This window comes from Zootoca vivipara, chromosome 5 (genome assembly GCF_965207765.1).
Source record: "Zootoca vivipara chromosome 5, rZooViv2.hap1.1, whole genome shotgun sequence".
In the NCBI taxonomy this organism is placed as follows: domain Eukaryota; kingdom Metazoa; phylum Chordata; class Lepidosauria; order Squamata; family Lacertidae; genus Zootoca; species Zootoca vivipara.
The window spans coordinates 50,793,656-50,815,328 of record NC_142588.1 but is presented as its reverse complement, the minus strand read 5'-3'; the positions used below and the strand labels follow the sequence as shown (position 1 = coordinate 50,815,328).

Below are 21,673 nucleotides of genomic sequence, written 5' to 3'. Positions count from 1 at the left end.
TATTTGTAAGCATGTCCATGCAAAAGCAGGCACACATGTACAGGTATGAGTGTTATAAATATATTTATTCAGTGACATGAAATTTCTATGTTTAGTCTTCCATTTCTATTATCTGATACTGTCTCCATTCAGATTGTGGCAGAAACTTGCAGTCAAGTAAAAGCCACTGAGTCTTGTGATAACATAATAACTAACAAATAATGAGGGCAGAAACTTTTGTGGACGAGTGTCTGCTTCATCAAATGCATGAAGTGTTGTACAAAGTTTGATGGTTGTGCATATGGTTGTGAAGAGAAAGCAGTTGTCAGTGGTGAGTTCAGAGAAGTGCAAAAGCCGAGGACCGTACTGGTTATGTTAAAGTTTTGCTATATACAAAGTCATTAGTGATGTTTATAACAACACAAACCATTCTCAGCCATTGAGGATGCTTCAGGTACCCTTATTTGTTTGTGACAATCCTCCTACTGTTTGTAGTAGACAAGAACATGAGGGTGGGTGAGAGAATAACCATGCACACCCCTTGTCAGAAAGAATGCTTAAAATAGAGCTCCTAAAAAATTGAGTTTGATAAGATTTAGGACTCATCCAGACTTTTGTGTTGTGTTTCTAGGCACAAGTCTTTGTCCAAGCAGGGGGTTTTCTATCCTGTGCTTTCCCTGGGGGAAAATTCCACGTTTTACTATTGAATTGGAGCAAACAACATTTGAGTCTCTTTGGGTTGTTTTTTTTAAAAAAATAAAAAGGTAATATTTTGAACTCACATCTTCTGACTTTTGAGAATCACCCCCTTCTAAAGGAAGCACTAAAAAGGAAGTCCGCATGAGCCTTAAATTGACCAGACTTCAGAAATCTCGTAAAGGGAGGTCACACATATCAAAACCCTCCTGTAAGTAAAAGAAAAATAGAGAACAGGAAAGGTTGGGAGGGTGTTTTCTTTATTTATAAGATTTCTTCGTGGCACTTTGCCATAAGGTCCCTGGGTCAGTTATGCTATTATATGCAGTCATTAAAAGCATATAAACTTGTTAAAATCATAAAACAAGTAAAACTGTTCAAAATGGTCCTACCAAGCACAAGATCATAGCTGTCACATTCCAAGGTAAATAAATGCATCTTCAATATACAGCAAAGCTATACTAAGAGGATGCTAGATGGACCTCGGGGTGGGGGGGAGGTTACACTGTTTGTGTGTTGTTGACAGAGAAAGGCCTCTCTTTCTTCAGAAATATTTGCAGGAAAATTTATGCTCAATCCATTGCTTAACAAGTCATATGATTAGTTAACTAATATATTTAATAGCCCTGCCATAAATTCAGGGGAAGGGGCTGACTACATGGACTATATTTATTTTCTATTTCAATCATAGATTGAAGTTCTGTATTCAGGAAGGCTGAAAATACTGAAAGACTTTATGGTAAAAACTGCTTTTTTCTGGGGGGGGGACATAGGGGTGAGCATACCCCTAAACATTTTGTGAATCTAAGTTTGGTCTCGTTGAGGGGCAGTATTTCAATATCAGTAGGGAAATGAGAGTACAGTACCACTAAACATTTTTTTAAGGAAAAAAAGCACAGGGTAAAAACAAACAGAGATAAAAAGGGGTAAATATTTTACTTGAACAATGCAAATTACTCATCAAATATTTTGCTCTGGCTTTTGCCACATTTGGTGGATACTGGCTGAAAAAGTAATTTCTGAATAATATGCTGCTCTGCTAATTGATAGTAAGCACTTCCCAAAGAGAGTATAAAGCAACATGAGTGACATCTGTCAATTTGTTAATGATCTAGTTTTATGTGCAGTCATGCTGTAATAGATGAAGCAAATGATGGAAAGTTTGGGGGGAGGGTTTCCCCTTTGTTTTTATGTTTGGAAATTCTGTTTATTGTGATAATTTGTGGCTATAATTCTATGCATGCTTGAGTTGCAAATCAATGGGTACTTTCCTCAGAGTAACTGCACCTGAACATAGATCAGTATATATATATATATATATATATATATATATATATATATATATATATATATATATATATAAATCCAACTGTGAGTAAATGCTATATTTTTGTGCTTTTCATCTTCTCATCTAAGTTTGCACAGGATAGCAGCTCAAAAACTGTGCTTGCATGGACAGCATGGAAAGTCTCCAGTTAGAGAGGAATTTCAAAAGGAACATCTGTTCAAATGGAACAGAACAGGAAGGGAGGAGTATGTAGCAGTGTTATATATAAAAGGTGTGTGCACTTGTGAAAAGATCCATGACTCAGAACATGGAAGGCAGATTGAGAGTATAGGTAAAATTGGTAGGAGAGGGAAACAGTGACCTTGCTGTGGGTGTCTGCTATAGACCTCCAGGCCAGACTGAAGACTTGAATGATGCCTTCCTACAGCAAATTACCAAACATTGAAAAGGGAGATATCTAGTAGTCATGGGAGACTTCAACTACCTCCAGGGCCTGATGAGCTGCACCTAAAGAGACTAAAGAACTTTGTGGATGTTTGACTTGAGATACTGAGTTTGTGACCTGTCATCATTGAGGACTGACTCTGAAAACTGAATTTCAAAATGGAAATCTTTATTTTCTCACGAGTAAAAAGTTTCAAAAATGGTTCATGTGTTCAGTTTAGGTTTCTGTTCTTCCTTTCATCTTAATAGCTTGCGGACATAGTAGCTTGCCCACATAGTTCCACAGTCTATTTATCTCCAAAACTCTGCTTGATTTTTACTCCCCCCCCCCAATCTGAAGCACTTACCCCCCTCAAAACTCATTTAAAATAAACTGAAGCAAAACATTCAAAGTAGGTTGCAGGACCATAGCTCAGTGTCAGAGCATCTCTTTTGCATGCAGAGAGTCCTCTGTTTAGTCCCTGGCATCTCTAGGTACAGATGGGAAAGTCCCCACCTGAAACTCTGGAGAGCTGCTGCCAGTCAGAGTAGACAATTTTGAGCTAACAAGCTGCAGGAATGCTTCCTGTGTTATATATTCGGAACAAAGGAAGTCTCACTGAAATAAATAAGGCTTAGGTTGGGGGTGGATAGAAAGCAGTGTTTCCCAAACTTGGGTCTCCAGTTGGTTTTGGACTACATATCCCATCATCCCAGACCAATGGTCTTGCTAGCTAGGGGTGATGGGAGTTGTAGTCCATAAACAGCTGGAAACACTGATATAGTGGAATCCAATATAGCTTGCATACGTGTTTTTCCTTTACAGAATATGTGCATTCTTTTCTGAGTTCTGGGGCCCTTTCCCCATTGCTTCAAGATGGAAAGGAATCCCCAAGTGCATTCGGGGCACAGCTATAATAATAATAATAATAATAATAATAATAATAATAATTTATTTATACCCCGCCCATCTGGCTGGGTTTCCCCAGCCACTCTGGGCGGCTTCCAACCGAATATTAAAAACAGTACAGCATCAAACATTAAAAACTTCCCTAAACAGGGCCGCCTTCAGTTGTCTTCTGAAAGTAGAATACAGTAGTTACTTATTTCCTTGACATCTGCTGGGAGGGCGTTCCACAGGGCGGGTGCCACTACCGAGAAGGCCCTCTGTCTGGTTCCCTGTAACCTCACTTCTCGCAATGAGGGAACTGCCAGAAGGCCCTCGATGCTGGATCTCAGTGTCCGGGCTGAATGATGGGGGTAGAGACGCTCCTTCAGGTATACAGGACCGAGGCCATTTAGGGCTTTAAAGGTCAGTACCAACACTTTGAATTGTGCTCAGAAACGTACTGGGAGCCAGTGTAGATCTCTCAGGACCGGTGTTATGTGGTCCCGGCGGCCACTCCCAGTCACTCCCAGTCACTATGGTGAGAAGAAAAACCATGGGGCAGATGAAGAGTGCATAACTAGGTGGAATGGAATCTTTTTTAAGAACAAGGGCATTTGAGAAGAATATTGTGAGAGAACATGTTATAATGAGCCATATAAGTCTATGAACTAGTCTCCCAGAGGATGTGGATATACGATTCAGTGTTTATGAGGCTTAATAAAAATAAATGGAGTAGAAATTCCTGCAGCTACGGATCTCCCTGTCTGTGTAAATCCCTCATTCCCCATGGGTTAGAACCTACTCAGCAGCTGTCTTGCCATCAGCTCACCCATCCTCACAATGTTCTACAGATAATGAACTCTGTGTCACCCTGGGCAAATCTCTTGTTAATAATCTTGGCACCATCCATGCATACTCCAGCCAGGTCTGGCCATTTTTATGTTCACTTTGTGATGTAGTAAGCGATGCATCCAGACCTTGCTGCAAGGAAGGCTGCACTGATACAAGGAGCGCTTAACCTATTAGTAACTAGAAGAAGATACCCAAGACAGAACATTGGAAATAGCAGAAGTTGCAAAGGAAAGGGGTGCTTATTCTGGGAAACTGCTAAATCCTGCCAATTTCCTTCTTTTTTTCAGATGATAAATCCAGAAACACTAGACTGAAATGGGGGGGGGGAGGAAAAGGAAGCAGGATCGTGGCAGGCCCCACCACATTTCACACACATTCAGAACATACCACATGAGCATGAAACAAGGAGGATTCCTACAGGCCTGATGTGCCTACAGTTTTTATGCATCTACAGGCTGACCCAACAGGCCCCATGGGCCAGAACTGTGACCCAACAAAGAGCCATGCCTTCAGTGCAGTTGGTCCAACTCTATCAATTTCACTCCCATCAAGTTGTGGCCAGTGCTGCAGCCCAGGTGGGGTTGTGGAGCTCTCCTGGCTTCCTAACGCTGTTCATCACTTCCAGTTTCTGAGGGGGGAGGAGCAAGGGCGCATGGAGCTCAGCGCAATGTGGGTGCAGAGTTGGCAGTGGTGGAGCGACTCTGCCATTGCGCCCACACTAAGCTCGGCTCCTTGCTGCCTTGCTCCTTTCCTTTTCAGTAACCAACGGAGATGTGCCGCATTGGGAAGCCAAGAGAGCAATGCAGTCCTATGCATGCTATCCTATCAGCTGCTATTCCCATTAGAAATTAGGCAGGCACCATCCCTATGGAATTTCAGACACCAGATTAAATCAGTTTTATTTCAGGAGGCTTTTGTACTATGAATGTTTTTCTAATGTTCCTATTTTCTGACTCTTTAATCTATGTTTTATATTCTGTGTGTTTGTTCATTTGTTTGCATCATTTAGATCCCACTGTTTATTCCAAAGAGTTCAAGGTGGTGTACGTGATTCTCCCCCCCCCCCTTTAATCCCCACAGTAGTCCTGTGGGCTAGGCCAGACTGAAAGGCAGTGACTGTCCCAGTGAATGAATGAATCTTTATTTGCGTCAGCCATCAGCCATAGCAATAAAACAACAATACGATATACAAAGAATAGAAATAGAAAGTCAATTATATAAAATACATTTTGGGGTTTTGAACCAATAGTCAAATAGTAGGTCTTATTCTGATTGCCCCAGCTAAAAACTTTGCAAGCTTTGCTGTCACCAACTGTCCTGGTGAGTTTCATGGCCAAATGAGTATTTGAACCTTGGTCTGCCAGGTTCTAGTCCAATGCTCTATTTTTATTTACAGTATTTATTAAATGCTCTTCATTGAATATTTTCCATCCCAGAGCAGGGAACAAAGTAATAAAGAGAGAAAAACAGCAGGCAAAAATACCCCCACAAAACCATAATAAATGGGTCCAATAAACAACAATTTAACAATTCTGCCACAAGGTAAAAGAAAAAAGAAAAAAGAGCAAACAACAATAACATAAAACAAAATTCCCGATTTTATGAAATACCTAGGTAAAAGCAAGCACAAGACATTCAAACAGATTGAAACAGATTAAACAACCAACCATCTGAACAATCCCATTTTCCGCTTATGACATTCCACTTGCTCTCCCTCTGTCTTTCATTCAACCAACCAGGGCCTCACTCTGTGCCTACAGACTCACACTCTTTGACTTAGCACCTTTTGTCCCTCTCGCCAACACATCCAGATTCTCACTCTAAGTGGCATGAACTGTTGCGCTGAAGCAGCTACAGCAAAAAAAGGGGGATAAAAATAATAGGGGCTGTCAAGAAGCCACAGCTCCCCCTTCCGCTCTTGATGGAACTTGCAGGCCTCAAGGTCAGTAAGGCTGCCAGGTAAAGACATGCAGATGGATGGACGCTGAACACTACACCACTCTTGCATGTTTCCCGTTCTGTAAGCCACTTTGAGACATATAGAGAAAAGTGGAGTAATACATTCCTATTGCCACAGTCCTGCTCCCCTCTCACATGCATTTTAGTATTCCTAGATTTGTCTTAAAACGGACTCTGAATATTTTGTAAAACAAACAAACAAAAACAAAACTAGCCTTTGGTGTCTATTGTTTTATTTAAAAGTATCTCTTTAAAACACTATTTAGTATCTCTAAGCTGTGTGCAAAAATGCCAACATAAGAACAGCTAAAATAGGAACATAAAAAAACAGAGAAGAAAAAGAAAGAAACCTTGTAATAAGAGCGTCCAGTCTTATGGGACAGGGGAAAAAATATTCCTTATTTTATGGTTACAGGTAGGTAGCCGTGTTGGTCTGGATCGAAGTAAAATAAAAAAATTCCTTCAGTAGCACCTTAAAGACCAACTAAGTTTTTATTTTGGTATGAGCTTTCGTGTGCATGCACACTTCTTCAGATACAGTGAAATGGTATGCATACAATACAGTGAGATTCCATTTCACTGTATCTGAAGAAGTGTGCATGCACACGAAAGCTCATACCAAAATAAAAACTTAGTTGGTCTTTAAGGTGCTACTGAAGGAATTTTTTTATTTTCCTTATTTTATGTACGCTACCTGAATCTGCATTAAGTTCTCCACCGGGATGCCAGCCATGGCCAGTCTAATTGTAAGATTGCATCTTCCTGCTTTGCTTTTACTTAGCACCATGAATGATAATAACAATGAAACGGTCTCAAAGAAAAATTGAGTAAGCCGATAGCCGGGTACTATTTCTTTCCATCCTTGATAAATAGTGGGTAAGTAGAATTATACTTCCTCTGGATTTATGACCAAGTCAGCACTGGTAGATTATGATGGCTTTCCTGCCTCTTAAATACAAAGAACACAGTCCTTTATTAAATAGGGAAGTTTAGAGGGGTTTTTTTAATCTCTTGAGTGTCCCAGCAGAGAGAAATAGTGGGCTATGTAGAAAGAGATTTAAATGAACTCCTTTCTTTATGGGAGATCAAGGAATACAGAATATGTTAAATCCACTTTTTCCTGGGTTAGGGGAGTACATAATAAGTCTCCTGCCTGACACAAAGTGGTTTTTATTGTTGTTGTTGTTTTTTATATGTCTATTGCGGCATAAATGGAATTGTTAGTTTGTTTAACCCAGGCTGTGACAATGGCCATGTTACAGAAAACAAATTGGTCATTTCTGGATAATAATAATAAGAGGTGCTATAGATTCAAAACAAACGCAGAACAAAACTTCAATGCAGCAACGCAACAGAAACTTCCTATTTTAGGAAGGCTGCCCAGGCAGAAGAAACAGCTATAACTCAAATTATTCAGAGTACACAGGATCATGAACAGTGGGTTATTTTTAAATATGACCATCAATATAGAGGGGATTGTGTGTGTGTATATATACATATATATAAGAGAAAGCAGGAGAAGCTTGAAACTGGTTTAAAACAATGCATGGATATATTCGCCTAAGGACATGGTAATCCTTGACGAGAGTATTTGTGATAGATGGAACAAATAGTTGGAGACTATGGAGAAAGTCATGTAATTATACGGTGGAACACTAGTAACCTGAAAGAACCGACTTCCTTAGACTTGAAAGGATACACACACTTGTTCTATTTGCCTGATTACCTCTTCCTAGACTTATATTAGCCTCTGGCAGCCACAGGCAACTGGCAGTTTGGTGCCGTCTACCAGCTGGGATTTTAACTTTGGCTTGCTATCACAAACAAATTCATTTGGAAAAGCTGAATCTGCTTTAGTCCTGCATCTGACACAGGACACTTGTGACTCAGTCTTTCGGAATCTGTTGCTACAAGATGTGGTGATGGTACAGTCTTAGAAAACATTGAAGGGTAGGTCTATCATGGGCTATTTATTAGTCATGATAGTTAAAGGGAATCTCCATATCCGGAAACAGTACGACTCACCTTGAACATTTGTTAGAAAGGTAGGGTGTATATGCTGTAAAGAAACAGATACTTCTTGTTAGGGAGACAAAGGGGGGGGGAGTCTGTTGCTTTCATGCCCTAATTGTGGGCTTCCCTGATGCATCTAACTAGCCATTACAGTGGTACCTTGGTGTAAGAACAGTTTAGTTTATGAACAACTTGGATTAAGAACACTGCAAACCCGGAAGTAGGTGTTTTGGTTTGTGAACTTTGCCTTGGAAGCAGAACATGTTGAGTGTGTTCTATTTGTAAATTGAGTCCCCCGCTGCTCTGGGAAAAGCACGTCTTGGTTTAAGAATGCTTTGGTTTAAGAACGGACTTCCGGAATGGATTAAGTTCGTAAACCAAGGTACCACTGTACTGGAAACATGATGTAGGGTTTGATGGATTCAGGTTCTGGGCTAACTTGCAAGAAAGGGCCGTAGCTCAGTGGTGGAACATTTGGTTCACATGCAAAAGGTACTGGGTTCAGTACCAGGCAGGACTAGGGAAACATCCTGTCTAAAACTCTGGGCAGCTCCCAGTCATTGTAGACCTGAAGTATGGAACCTTTTTCAGCAGGAGGGCCATATTCCCTGGTGGAGAACCTTCCAAGGACTCTATGCCCAAAGTGGATGGGGCCATAAGCTAACAATGGACGTGATTTTTACCTTTACACAACAGGCTGCAGTCTAGCCACACAAAAGTTAGAGGTTAATATGCACACACATCTCCATCCTTCATCCAGGAAGTGAGAGGCATTATCTTAATTCAAGGGCATCTCCCAGAGGAGCAAAAACGCTCTAGCAGAGTCTGGAGAAGGATTGGAGAAGGTTGGGGCATGGCTTAGGAAGAGCACCAAAGACCAAATAGAGAGGTCTGAAATGTTGCATTCATCTTCCAGGCCTGAGATCCCACACCTCTAGTATGGACAGTACTGAACTAGATACAGCAGTATTCTATGATCTATCTTCCTATGATCTAGCAGGGCTTTTCTGACAACTTTAGGGAAGTTTTTAATCTGTGATATTTTAATGTATTTTGGTTTTTGTTGGAAGCCGCCCAGAGTGGCTGGGGAAACCCAGCCAGATGGGCGGGGTATAAATAATAAATAATAAATAATCATAATAATAACAACTATATGTGAATTTATTGTGTTAATTGTACTGGTTATAATGCCAATGCATCTATCCCAACTTTTATTGTTCATTTTATACTATAGTACCTGTTGTGTTACAGAACTGTGGCTTTTTGACTGATATATCAGCCCGGCATGCAAATCTTTTAAAAGCAGAAAAGAACTGTATACTGGGATACAGCTCCAAAGTTTGTCACATAAGATTATAGTGCAAAATGTCTGAGATTTTCCAAGCCAATGGGGTTGCAAACATTATTATTTTTCCTGGAAAAGATTAACATGGAAATTAGCACTAAACGTTCACAAATTTCTCCTAGGTTTCCAAAAGTGGCTTTTACATAAAATGCAGAAATGATCAGGTAAGGAAACATCAGGAAGGCAGAAAAAATATTGTCTGAATGCAGCCTGCCGGAAAACACAATCATGTAGCCTGAAATCAGCACAAGCTGGTGTTTTTCTTCACTAGCTGAAATGTCTATGTGAATTTAAGTGACCACACATAAATGTCAAGTTCCACATGCTCAATGAATGTGATCAGTTTACCAAAAATGCAGCTCCTTTCAGAGATACTACTCAACCCAGATTCTCAATTCACCAATATGACCCCAGCCTAAACACAGTCCAATTAAACAGGTATAGTGTACATTAATAATAAAATCATTTCACAGATATCTTGAGCAGCATACTTGAGAAAATTTCAGAATTTTCCCCCAGTCCCTTATTATAAATTCTTACTTTATGACTGTCATAAATAAGAGCATACATTAACAAGAGACTTTTTTAATGATTCTGGATAGCTTCTTTTAACAAGAGACAATTAGTGTGAGAGCAACATTGTTCCAAAATAACCTGCAGGTTCCCAGCTCTTCTTCTGTAAATTTGCAAAACTGATGTCTTTAAATGAAACAGCAAGCATTTCTTTATAACTGCCCCCCTCATCAAATAGGGTTCAGCTAAGAACAGATGGTCTTGATGGCAATCTGAACATCAGTTCTTTCATGTGTACGAAGGAAATGGATGTCAGCCTATTGCGACATCATAATCTTGTCTGATAACTGCTAGCACTTGAAGGAAGTAGTAACCTTTTGGTATTTTCACATCTCATGTATTCTAAGAAAACTTACATCAGAGTTTGTGCTAGACTTTCTCAGTATAAAGTCAAACCTGAAACAAGTTTTATTTTCCCAGTGTCAACCTGCTAACAAAAGGCCACACAGGCCTACAGAAATGGTACCCCTTGGAAAATTTTGGAGCTATGGGTCTGTTTTGACATAATCTTGGAAAAAAAGAAACTACCTTAAATTTATTTCATTGTGTTCCTACCTCATGCCAGCAACAGAAATAACCAACGTGCTGAGTGAAGACGTACTTCCTTTTGTCTGTCCTGATGTTAACCATTTCAGCCACACTGTGCATAATTATATACAGAAAATGGTGGCACCAGCGCCGGAAGTCGCTTCCACGCATGACCGGAAACACGTAAAAGCGACTTCCGGCGCCGGCACCGCCATTTTCTGGTGCCCATAGAAGGGCAAAGCGGCACCAGAAAAATGGCCGCCGGCAGAAGCCGATTTAAGGAAGAATATCGGGATTAAAAACTAAACGGGAGACCGCCGGGAAACGGTAGGGAAAAATGGGTTTTCCCGGCAGAAACGGGATACTTGGCAGCTATTATATATATATATATATATATATATATATATATATATATATATGCAGTAAAGATATTTGCAGTAAAGATGTGGCTTATTACAAAGAAACTGTTACATATTGTTATGTGTGGCTTGTTGGGTTTTTTTTGGGGGGGGGGGGGTAGGCTGCATGCCAAGACCCTTATAATTCCTGGACCCCAGCAAGTGTTATAATCTAAAGGATTCAAATTGTTGAAATAGCCAGACAAGGTAATGGTCCTCTAAGGTAACAAAGGAACTGACTCTGTTCCAGATTCAAAATGGGTAGGCTCCCCCCCTCAACTCGCTAGGATTTGGAATGACAAAAGTCAAGGGACAAAATTCAGTTATGTGAGCCAGTATGTTTCTGGGCACAATTCAAAGTGTTGGTGCTGACCTTTAAAGTCCTAAACGGCCTCAACCCAGTATACCTGAAGGAGCACCACCACCTCCATTGTTCAGCCCAGACACTGAGGTTCAGCACCACTGCAAGAAGTGAGATTACAGGGAACCAGGCAGAGGGCCTTCCTGTGGAACACCCTCCCATCACATGTCAAGGAAATAAACAACTATCCAACTTTTAGAAGACATCTGAAGGCAGCCCTGTTTAGGAATGCTTTTAATATTTGAAGAATTATGGTATTTTAATATTTTGCTGGAAGCTGCCCAGAGTGGTTGGGGAAACCCAGCCAGATAGGTGGAGTAAAAATAATAATAAAGAATTGTTGTTGTTGTTGTTGTCAGAAGTAAAGCGGCAGAAGGGAAGCTAGAGGGTCAGAGTCATTTCCGCTTCAATCCAAGGCTGTGGCTCTGGGAGAAGCAAGGCCCTCTTTGAGTGTTAATGCTGTGAGTCCCTCCATCACAGGCTCACGTTGTATATATGCATAAATAAACCATACAGTCATACCTCGACTTACGAAGGCTTTGACTTCCAAAGAATTTGACTTCCGAAGTCAAAGCCTCCGGAAGTGTTTTTGACACGTGCACGGGCGGTGCATGTGCAGAAGTGCGGAATCACGCTTCGCGCATGCGCCGTAAAGGCGCTTCAACAACCGAAAACCTCGACTTACAAAGACAACCGTAGAACGGATCGTCTTCATAAGTCGAGGTACCACTGTATATCCTAAACACACCATAGTCTCCACTGTGCCTCATTCTGAATGAAACATAAACCCTGGTTAGGTGCCTGGAAACTCTCAGAGATTGGGGTGGTGTGCAACATTATTTACTTCACTAATTTAGAGACAATGGTTGACAATTACACTTGCCTATTGATTTTAACTCCTTTGCCACTCATTCAGCTAGCTTGTTTTGTTTCATATAAAATATGCCAATAGAATACGTAACAGGAAACTTGGTGTGAACACCAGGAGAGCTGGAAACATAATGAGCATCTCTTTATTTATTTTTAGAAGATACCACTATCAACCTAGTCAATAAAGTGTTTGGAAACTTAACACATTTCGACTCATGTTCATGTGTAACTTCTAAGGAAAGCAAAACAAAGTTTCTTCAGTTTTAGGGAAGGATGATAAATAGGTGCATTTGGTTTGGTTTCAGGAGCTTGTGTCAACTTTATTGACTTTCCACAGAGAAAAAAGAAAAAAAGAAAAACCTTTAAACAATTCGTTTGGAGCATCTGTAAAGGCAACTTGCGTCTGCTGTGAGTAAATGGATTCTGATCACTTCTAGGCACCAACCTGAGAAGAGAATAATTACCCATGCTGGGGGTGATGGCTGGACCTTGATTTATCTATGTTTTTCATTCTGACTGAATGTAAACCAATAAATAGTGGTTGGGGCTGGTTAGGCCTGAATTCTGCCCAGCAGTGTGAAACTTCAAAATGTGGCTTCTACATTTTCCTCTCACCTTTTTCCACAATTATGAAGGAATGAGAAAATTTAAAAGATTCTTATTTGCTCTAATGAAGCAAAAATAGCCTACATACATGTACAAAGCAACGGGAAAAAGGTCAGAAATAATTCTCCAGAAGCTTCAAACCAAAGCAGCAATAATTTTGAGGTTTAGAATGTGAGTGAGAGTCATTCCTTACTGAGGTGATTGTTGTTGTTTTTACCATTATTGCTGTGATATCACATGCGAAGTGGGAGCAAGCAAACCATCAAACTTTTCCCTCTCTGTGGTCCTCACTGCCAGTGCTCTTTTCTGGGGGGGGGGGACGCAGGGGTACGCATTCCCCTAAACATTTTGTGAATCTAAGTTTGGCCTCATTGAGGGGCAATATTTCAATATGAGTAAGAAAATGAGAGTACTCCTAAACATTTATTATTATTATTATTTTAGAAAAAAACGCACTGCTCACTTCTGTCACCAAATGAACACATTTGGTTTTCCTGGCTGCCTTCACTAAAGCAGCCTTTTATCTGAAGTGAATTTGTTGTTTCCTTTTGGCTAATTAAGCCAACTCCCTGTTAGAATTTACACAAGGCAATTAGGTGAAAATTGAGACATCAGACCAAATTTAAGCCAGCACACTCCTAACCACCTGTGCCTCAAATGACAAAGATGGGTTTCTGGGCACCCTCAGATGACATACCTGTTCCTTCAGAGGGAGTTCGACCCCATCCAGAGCCAGTGAATACAAATCAGAACTTAGTTACATACCAAAATTCACAATTACCAAATGTTCTGAGGCGGTTTTTCAGCCCAAAAAGCTGTTTAAAAAATACCTATTTCAATGTGCAGATTGTTGCAGAAATGGGACAGTGGATACATGTGAAAGTGATATGGATCAGAAATGGGCTGATCTTTCCATCCTTATCATGCCAACACAATCACTGCTATGACTATCACATACGTGATGTGAAAAGTATTTTTATTTCTCTTCCACAAGCAGAGCAATATTCTACGTGCAAGAAGGAATCCCATCACACAAAAGAAAGGGAGGGTCATGCAGATGTGGGAGCTTTGTATTGCACCCCATCCCAACAAACCATAATGGAAATGTTGACTCTAACAGTTAGTTCTTACTCAGGAAACACTAATGCATTTAAAAACCAGTATAGTATGGTGTTAAAGAGTATCAGACTCGGACTGGTTGACCTAGGTTCAAATCCCTACTCAGCCACAATGTCCGCGATGTAACCTTTCAATCTATCTTACCTCGTGGGATTGGTTTGAAGATAAAATTGCAGAATTATTGGTAGAAAGAAACCTTATATACCCTCTGAGATCCTTGGAAGGGTAGGTTTCTTTTTTTAAAAAAAATATGAATATCTAAATATTGGTGGGGGGGGGGATCCAATCCGATGAGAATATATCTGAATTCAAATTTTGGCCAAATATTTTTGGTCAGTATTATGGTTCTGCCATTAAAAGGCTGGTCTAATGGAAGAGGCCACAGTACTAAATATCTTCTATGCAGGGGGTAGGGGGTTAAAATCTTGAAGTTCTTTGCCCATATTTGGCAACAGCTGTTGCATTATTTTGTCAGCTCACATAAGAATGAATCAGTGTAGATTCTAGACTGCATTCTCCTTCTTTGGTGTTAAGAATTTTATTGACTTGGTAGACAGACAGCAGTAGGTTTTCATACAATAGGAGAATAACACAATGTAATTTGATTTTGTGGAACATCTCCCACGAACAAGTATCAAAGGACTACAATCAGAGCTTGTAATTAATGTGTGCTGTCTTTAGTTGCCATGTCTTTGACAGTTAGATAAAAACAATATTTTATGATAAAAATAAAAGTGTAGCTATGTCAACAGAGTGGCAAAGCTGGTGAATAATTATAAAAGAAATGCTATCCGAGTGCTTTAATTGAAGAAGGGTGAAAAAGATGAGGTACCAAGCAGAATGGACAGCTCAGAAAATGGAATTTCAAAGCAGTAATTTATGCCGGAAGTATAAGAAGGAAAATGGTTTCCTAATGGATGTTATTGGTTTTGAAAAAAAAGGATAGGAGTTCAACAACAGTCTGTAAAACACAGACTGTCTCGCCAGAGTGGTGCGTGCTCTAGTTGTCTCCTGCTTGGACTATTGCAACACACTCTATGTGGGACTACCTTTGAAGGTGACCCAGAAATTACAACTAATCCAGAATGCGGCAGCTAGACTGGTGACTGGGAGCGGCCGCCGAGACCACGTAACACCGGTCTTGAAAGACCTACATTGGCTCCCAGTATATTTCCGAGCACAATTCAAAGTGTTGGTGCTGACCTTTAAAGCCCTAAATGGCCTCGGCCCAGTATACCTGAAGGAATGTCTCCACCCCATTGTTCAGCCCAGACACTGAGGTCCAGCTCTGAGGGCCTTCTGGCGGTTCCTTCCCTGTGAGAAGTGAGGTTACAGGGAACCAAGCAGAGGGCCTTCTCGGTGGTGGCACCCGCCCTGTGGAATGGCCTCCCACCAGATGTCAAGGAAATAAACAACTTCCTGACCTTTGGAAGACATCTGAAGCAAGCCCTGTTTAGGGAAGTTTTTAATGTTTGAAGTTTTATTCTCTTTAATGTTCTGTTCGGAGCTGCCCAGAGTGGCTGGGAAAACCCAGCCAGATGGGCGGGGTAGAAATAATAAATTGTTGTTGTTGACAAAAAATACACAACTTTGAAGCCCTTTGGCTGATGAGCTGGTTGGAACCACTGAGTGCAAAAGTGCATGAGGTCTTAGTCCCTTCCCAGAAATGCAGCAGTCCCCAGAAGCCATAGTTCTGGCCTGGTTTCATTTGAAGAGAAGTTCTCCAATCCAGTCATATTCAGTACAGAGAATTCTTTTCAGCCAAGTAATGTTAGTTCATAGTACTGGGAGCATGAATTTGTGTGATTTCATACAAAACTGGGTACACATGCCTACAGCCAACACACAACCACTGCTAGAGCATGTGTATGTGTATACATAAGGCTTGAGAGGATAGAGACTCTGTTGCCATGAGGGAATGGTTGGCTTCTTCTTCGCTGCCCCTTCAAAAGGGAGCTGCTGCCACAGACATGATGTTTATGTGCAGTGCTTTTTTTCTATTAAAAAAAATAATGTTTAGGGATGCTCTCATTTTCCTACTCATATTGAAATATTGCCCCTCAATGAGGCCCAACTTAGATTCATAAAATGTTTAGGGGTATGCGTACCCCTGCGTACCCCCAGAAAAAAGGTGTTGTGTATGTGTATTCTAATGAGCTGAGTAGGGTGTGGAGGTGAGGAGAGTGTGTGTATGAACTTAACAGTGCTTAGTTTATCTTTTGGTTGCTATGTTGTTCATGTTTTTGATATTGTTTTATATATTATGCTGTACTGATTTGCTAATCATATAATATGACTTCTGCCCTGATTGTGATATTTAGCCTATTTTTTAGTTGTTGCTTTGTTAACAATGTTTCCAAGATTGTAATTGTTTTACTGATGATTTGTTAATTATTCTATATGATCTATGCTGCACTTGTGATGCTCTGTTTTCCATCATGTTGTTATTTATTATTTGTAAGCCACTTTAGGATTCACTTGAATGAAAAGCAGCACAGAAATATAATAAACCAAACCAAATCAAAATCCTAATTCAGCAAATGAGAGAGCAGGAAGGCTTAAACAGGAAATAGAAGATTAAAAACCAATACAACATATTGCAAGGACCAGATTACACAATGACCCCCAGAATCATTATAGCAATGTTTTAGTTAATGCAAGCATCTCCACACACACATGCATTTGGACACAAACACACAGCAAAATTGAATTACAGTTGCACCTTGGTTCTTGAACAGAATCCGTTCCGGAAGTCCATTTTACTTTGGAAAACATTCAAAAATCAAGGTGTGGCTTCCAATTGGCTGCAGGAGCTTCCTGCACTCAATCGGAAGCTGCGCCGGACGTTTGGCTTCCAAAAAACACTCACTTTTGGGTTTGCAGCATTCAGGAGCCAAAATGGACAAGTACCAAAGCATTCGAGAACCAAGGTATGACTGTACAGCCAAACTAATTCTTCTGGAGACCATGCCTTGCCACACTGTAATCCACCAAGCCAAATGCAGTTCAATCATCACCACCACCCCTCTTTTTCCTGCCTGCTACAAAAAGCAAGGTTTGTGTCTGTTAAGCATCTCACGTGACACATCTGATGGGCTGCATTTGGTTTAGTTTGCCGCATGCTAACCTGGCCTGAATTAGTCTGTCATTCATTCATTTATGGTTGACTTGTCCCTTTACATCTTGTTTGTCTAATAAAAAAAGACAGTGCTTGCCTTCTTTGCTTTGTTTCCTGTCAAACAGGTCTGCTAACACATAAATACAAGCAGGGAAACATGAGAGACTGGAATGAATGCAATTCCAAGTGTAGGTACAGCCTACACAACACTTGCACAATCACATTGCACAGAACACCTATACTCATAGGACCGAACAGCCATTTACTCAGTGACAGGCTTTTGTATATTGAGTGGTAAGGAAATGCAATATCTGTGCAACAGAAGGGAAAGATGATTGGAGCCCCTATAATTTAACACCATCACCTTCCTTTATAAAGGACTAAAACACAAAAGGCCCTGAGTGTAGCTTACATCTTTCATCTCAGAAGCTGGCAACACAGCAAATAAGCATTTCTATTGTACAAGAATGGTAATTAATGTTGCATATCTTCCAAGATCTTGAGTCCCAAAACGAGGATGTGTGTCTTCCCATCTTTGTTCCCACGTGGGTCACGTGACCTGTGTAACATCACGGAACCCAGAAACACACCTGTGCTCTCACACTTTTTTCAGGGCAAAATCTTGGCATGAAATTGCATACTATAATGGTGCCCAATGGCTTTTGCCGGGGGGGGGGGAGGTGTCATAGTTTTTCTGGGACGCATGCAGGTGGAAGCAAATATGAAGATATGAAGATAGGATAGGAACCTGGAAAAAGCCCCAAGCTCAGCTTAGCTGCCAAGTATCCCGTTTTTTGCGGGAAACTCCCGGATTTTAATCCATTTCCTGCTGTTCTCCTGACTGGAAAAAAATCCCAGAAATCCCCCGGATTTCCTACCTGCCCAGGGAGCCTCCATTTTGGGTGCTGCTCTGCCCATGTGTGGGCACCGGAAATAGGGCAAAACGGCACCGAAAGTCACTTCTACGCATGCCCGGTGGCCATCTTGGTGGTGGCCGCATGGCGGCGGGCGGCCACCACCAAGATGGCCGCCAGGCATGCGTAGAAGCGACTTCCGGTGTCGCTCTGCCTTATTTCCGGTGCCCACACATGTTCAGAGCGGCCCCAGAAGTTGCTTCTACACAACGTCCGGTGCCGCGCTGCTGCTGTTCCCGCATTTTTCAGCGGGAGACTTGGCAGGTATGAAGCTCAGTTGCATTTGATTTTGGCAGTAATTGTTATATCTTGATTTTTTTTAATTAAATTTTTTATTGGTTTTACATAATAAGATTTTACATAATAACAAAGACCATACACATACATAACATATTTTTCACATTCCCTTACCCCCCTCCCAGAGCCCTCTCCTCCCACAAGAGAACCCCCCGAGAGGAAGGCAATCAAATGTGGTTCATTTTATAGTTGGGTCTCTATCCACCTCCCCCCCTCCCCCCTGAACCTCCCTCTGCCACCAAGTGGTCCCAGGATGGCAAGGATAGGAACAGGTGAATATCCACCCAGCTGTTGTCTAACTTTAACATTCAAAAACGATAAGAGAAAAGAAAAGATAAAATAAAAAGAAAAAAAACAGAAGAAAAAAAAACCACAGCGTATGATAAAAATAAAAACAAAACACATAACATCAAAAATTCAAATCTTATCTAATTTCCTAAACATTGTCTATTGGGCTTCCCCAGACCCCCCCCCCTTGTTGATTTTCATTTGCCAACTCCATCTTTACAGTTTTCACTATTTACCAACCATTCTAATCTCATTTAATTTAAAATTGTCCATTTAGCCAATTAATCAAATTATCAATAATTTTTTATTTGTTTACTTATATATCTCCTTCCATTCCCCTCCTTCTCCCCACTCCCCAGAACTCTCCCTGCCACTGAGAGCCTCCATGGTACAGAAGATAGGAAGAGATGGCTCTTTTTCCAGCTGGTTCTCCCCCTCCCCCCCTCCCCCCCACTCCGGGAGTCCCCCTCTGCCACCAGGGAACCCCAGAACGGAGACGACCACGGGAGGAGGATTAGAGAACCCCACTATCCCATTATTCATTCTTCCCAGCTATACTAATAATCTCCTTTCAAATCTAAAAAGAAAAACACACACATCTCTATTCTACTTTCCCTCCCTTGCCTAAATTTTCCTGCAAGAACTTTCATACTTTCATACTTTTATAAAATCTATATATCATTTTCTTATTCCATTTTAACTCTTATCTTCTAATTTTAGCCTCTTCCCCCCCTGTTCACGGCACCTCCCTTCTCGGATCAGCAAATTCCATGGTCCATAAACCAGTTTCAAACCGTTTTAGCCAACCTTTAAACAAGAAACCTTTTTCCATTTACCCCACTCCCTTTCTGCGAAATTTTACATGTCCAAATTTTCCATTCCCTCGCTGTTGCCCCTTTATTGTTTGTATCATCCACTCAATGTAGGTAAACCTCTCCCACGGTCTTTGTTCCCTATGGGTATTCTGAAGTCCAGACATAATTTCTGCTCCCCCTTCCATGGGAGCGTCATTCCCCTGATTCACGTGCTCAAAAACTTTTTCCTCTTTCTTCTCATTGCAGACTTCCTCTTGATCCAAAAGCTGACATGTTTCTCGCTTTCCTTCTGTTTCTTGTTTATTCTCTTGTTCCAATGTTTTTTGTCCCTTGTCCCCTTGAAGAAGTCGATTTGTTTCCTCTAATTGAGCAATCTGTTTATGTGTTCCAATAGTAAGTTCCCATAAGAGTTTCAGAGTTTTTTCTTTAAATCCAACTGTGTAATCGTATGTTGACATTTTTGTACTCCTCTCAAGGACACAGTGCACTCCCAGAGCACAGGAAGTGTTAGCATTTTCATTCAATCGCCATTTTTCCAAACTGGTTACAATGTATTCAGAAATTAAAATCCATTACTTGTTTCTAAATTGTAATCCAAGGGAGTTTTCGCAAGCAACTTTTACAGCTCAGTTTATCAACATTGTTTCAAAAACTCCCTATTACACAAATTTTGCTGAGTCCGTCAGGACCGCCGATTCCAGCGGTAGTAAGAGACTCTTCTCTCTTATTAAATCTCACACTCTCCCCTCTACCTTGTCACCAAGGGGGATTTCAGCACAGTTCTTGCAGATGCATAGATATAACAAATCCACAAATGACTTGGCAATGGGTATTTTCTTAACTGTTTCCACTTTCAATCAATATGGGGGAGATCGGCTTCCGTTTTTTAAATCTCCTCCCGCTCCAAATTTAAGTCCCAAATTTTTTTTTTAGCCTTCTTACTCACGGTAATCTATTTTTGAATCCTTTTTCTTTGGAAGTATTCAGCGCTCTCCGCCTCCGGAACGGAGCTTCTCTTTGCAAAGGCAACAATGGTGCTCAAAATGGCCCCGCGACTACAACCCTCCTCGCTCTGGAGCTCTTATTAGAGCCTACCAGAGAGTTGGGGAGTCCGAATTGGGGCTCTGCTGAGACTTTTCGTCCCTATAACGCTTGATATAGGGCTCTATGGGGTGCAGCGTCGCCCCCGCTGCTTCCCCCCCCCTCGCAAAGACGGGCTGCCTCGGAGATCGAGACAGACCCCACCGGACGGCGCTGGCGCTAAACCGGAAGTAATTGTTATATCTTGAACCTAAATGTTGATGATTTTGAAAACCAATTCAGATTTGAAAAATAAATAAATATTACATTCATTCAAAGTTCAACATGATTTCCCCCCAAAAATGTGAATTGCTACAGCAATTATACAAATAATGTTTCCAGTTCCAGCTGGAGCTAATTTATGTCCTACACAGAACATGTGTCTGGCTAGCCATAGTCATTTTTGTCAGATAGAGATACAATCTCCTGCTTTTGTCTCACATTATTTCCCAGACTCATCAGCTGCATTGTTAATTTCAATAATTAGACTTACTTGCCTGCTTTTCAAAGAAAACAGCATTCAGCAAATATGGATGTAATTTAATTGAATAATTTATTTGATGAGGGCTTTTATTTTTCCTTCCTGATATTCAGTCAGCTGTGACAATAATGGAATATTGCACTGAATGCCGAGTGATAACAGAACTGTACTTTTAATTTTTCATGTTCTTAATAATGAAATGATGTTCCCATTGCTTAAAAGCATATAAATGATGAACTAATCAAGTGCAGAACCTTTTCTGAAATGCATGGCATCACATTGTAATGTGTCAAGAATAAAGTACAAATTCAGAACATTGCATTTCAATTCCCTGAACATTTGATTGTTTAGAAAATTCAAAACTTTTGAAAGTTTTAATTAGCTGAAATGGTAGTATGGCAACAAAAGGCAAAGAGGATGCTAAACAAGGGCAACTACCAGGGAAGCACTTATCTCTCAGGAACACTGCTTTAGGGAGGGAAGGATGCTGATGGAAGGCAGGCTAAAACTACTAGGAAAGGCGGAAGACAGCTCATTCATAAAGGTACCTAGAAGATCGTCATATCTTTTGCTCTAAAGACGAAGGACAATGAGAAGCTAAGTCTCCTGTCCTGCTCTAGTAAGTTTTGGAGTTCTGTGTGTTTATACACCCCAGGCCTACTCAAAAGTAAGTCCCATTGAACTTGTTTCCAAACAATAACATTTAGAATTGCAGTTTGCAACCTTACAGTTTGGCCTGAACAATGTTCACTCTGAAGTACGTTGCACTGAAACGAAGATA

General features: G+C 40.8%; 1 protein-coding gene across 3 annotated transcripts in view; it reads right to left on the bottom strand.

The window, feature by feature from the left end:
- The window catches only part of SORCS1 (sortilin related VPS10 domain containing receptor 1), a 359,672-nt gene that overhangs the window by 124,926 nt on the left and 213,073 nt on the right, over positions 1-21,673 (bottom strand). The gene's annotated exons all lie outside the window — the stretch shown is intronic.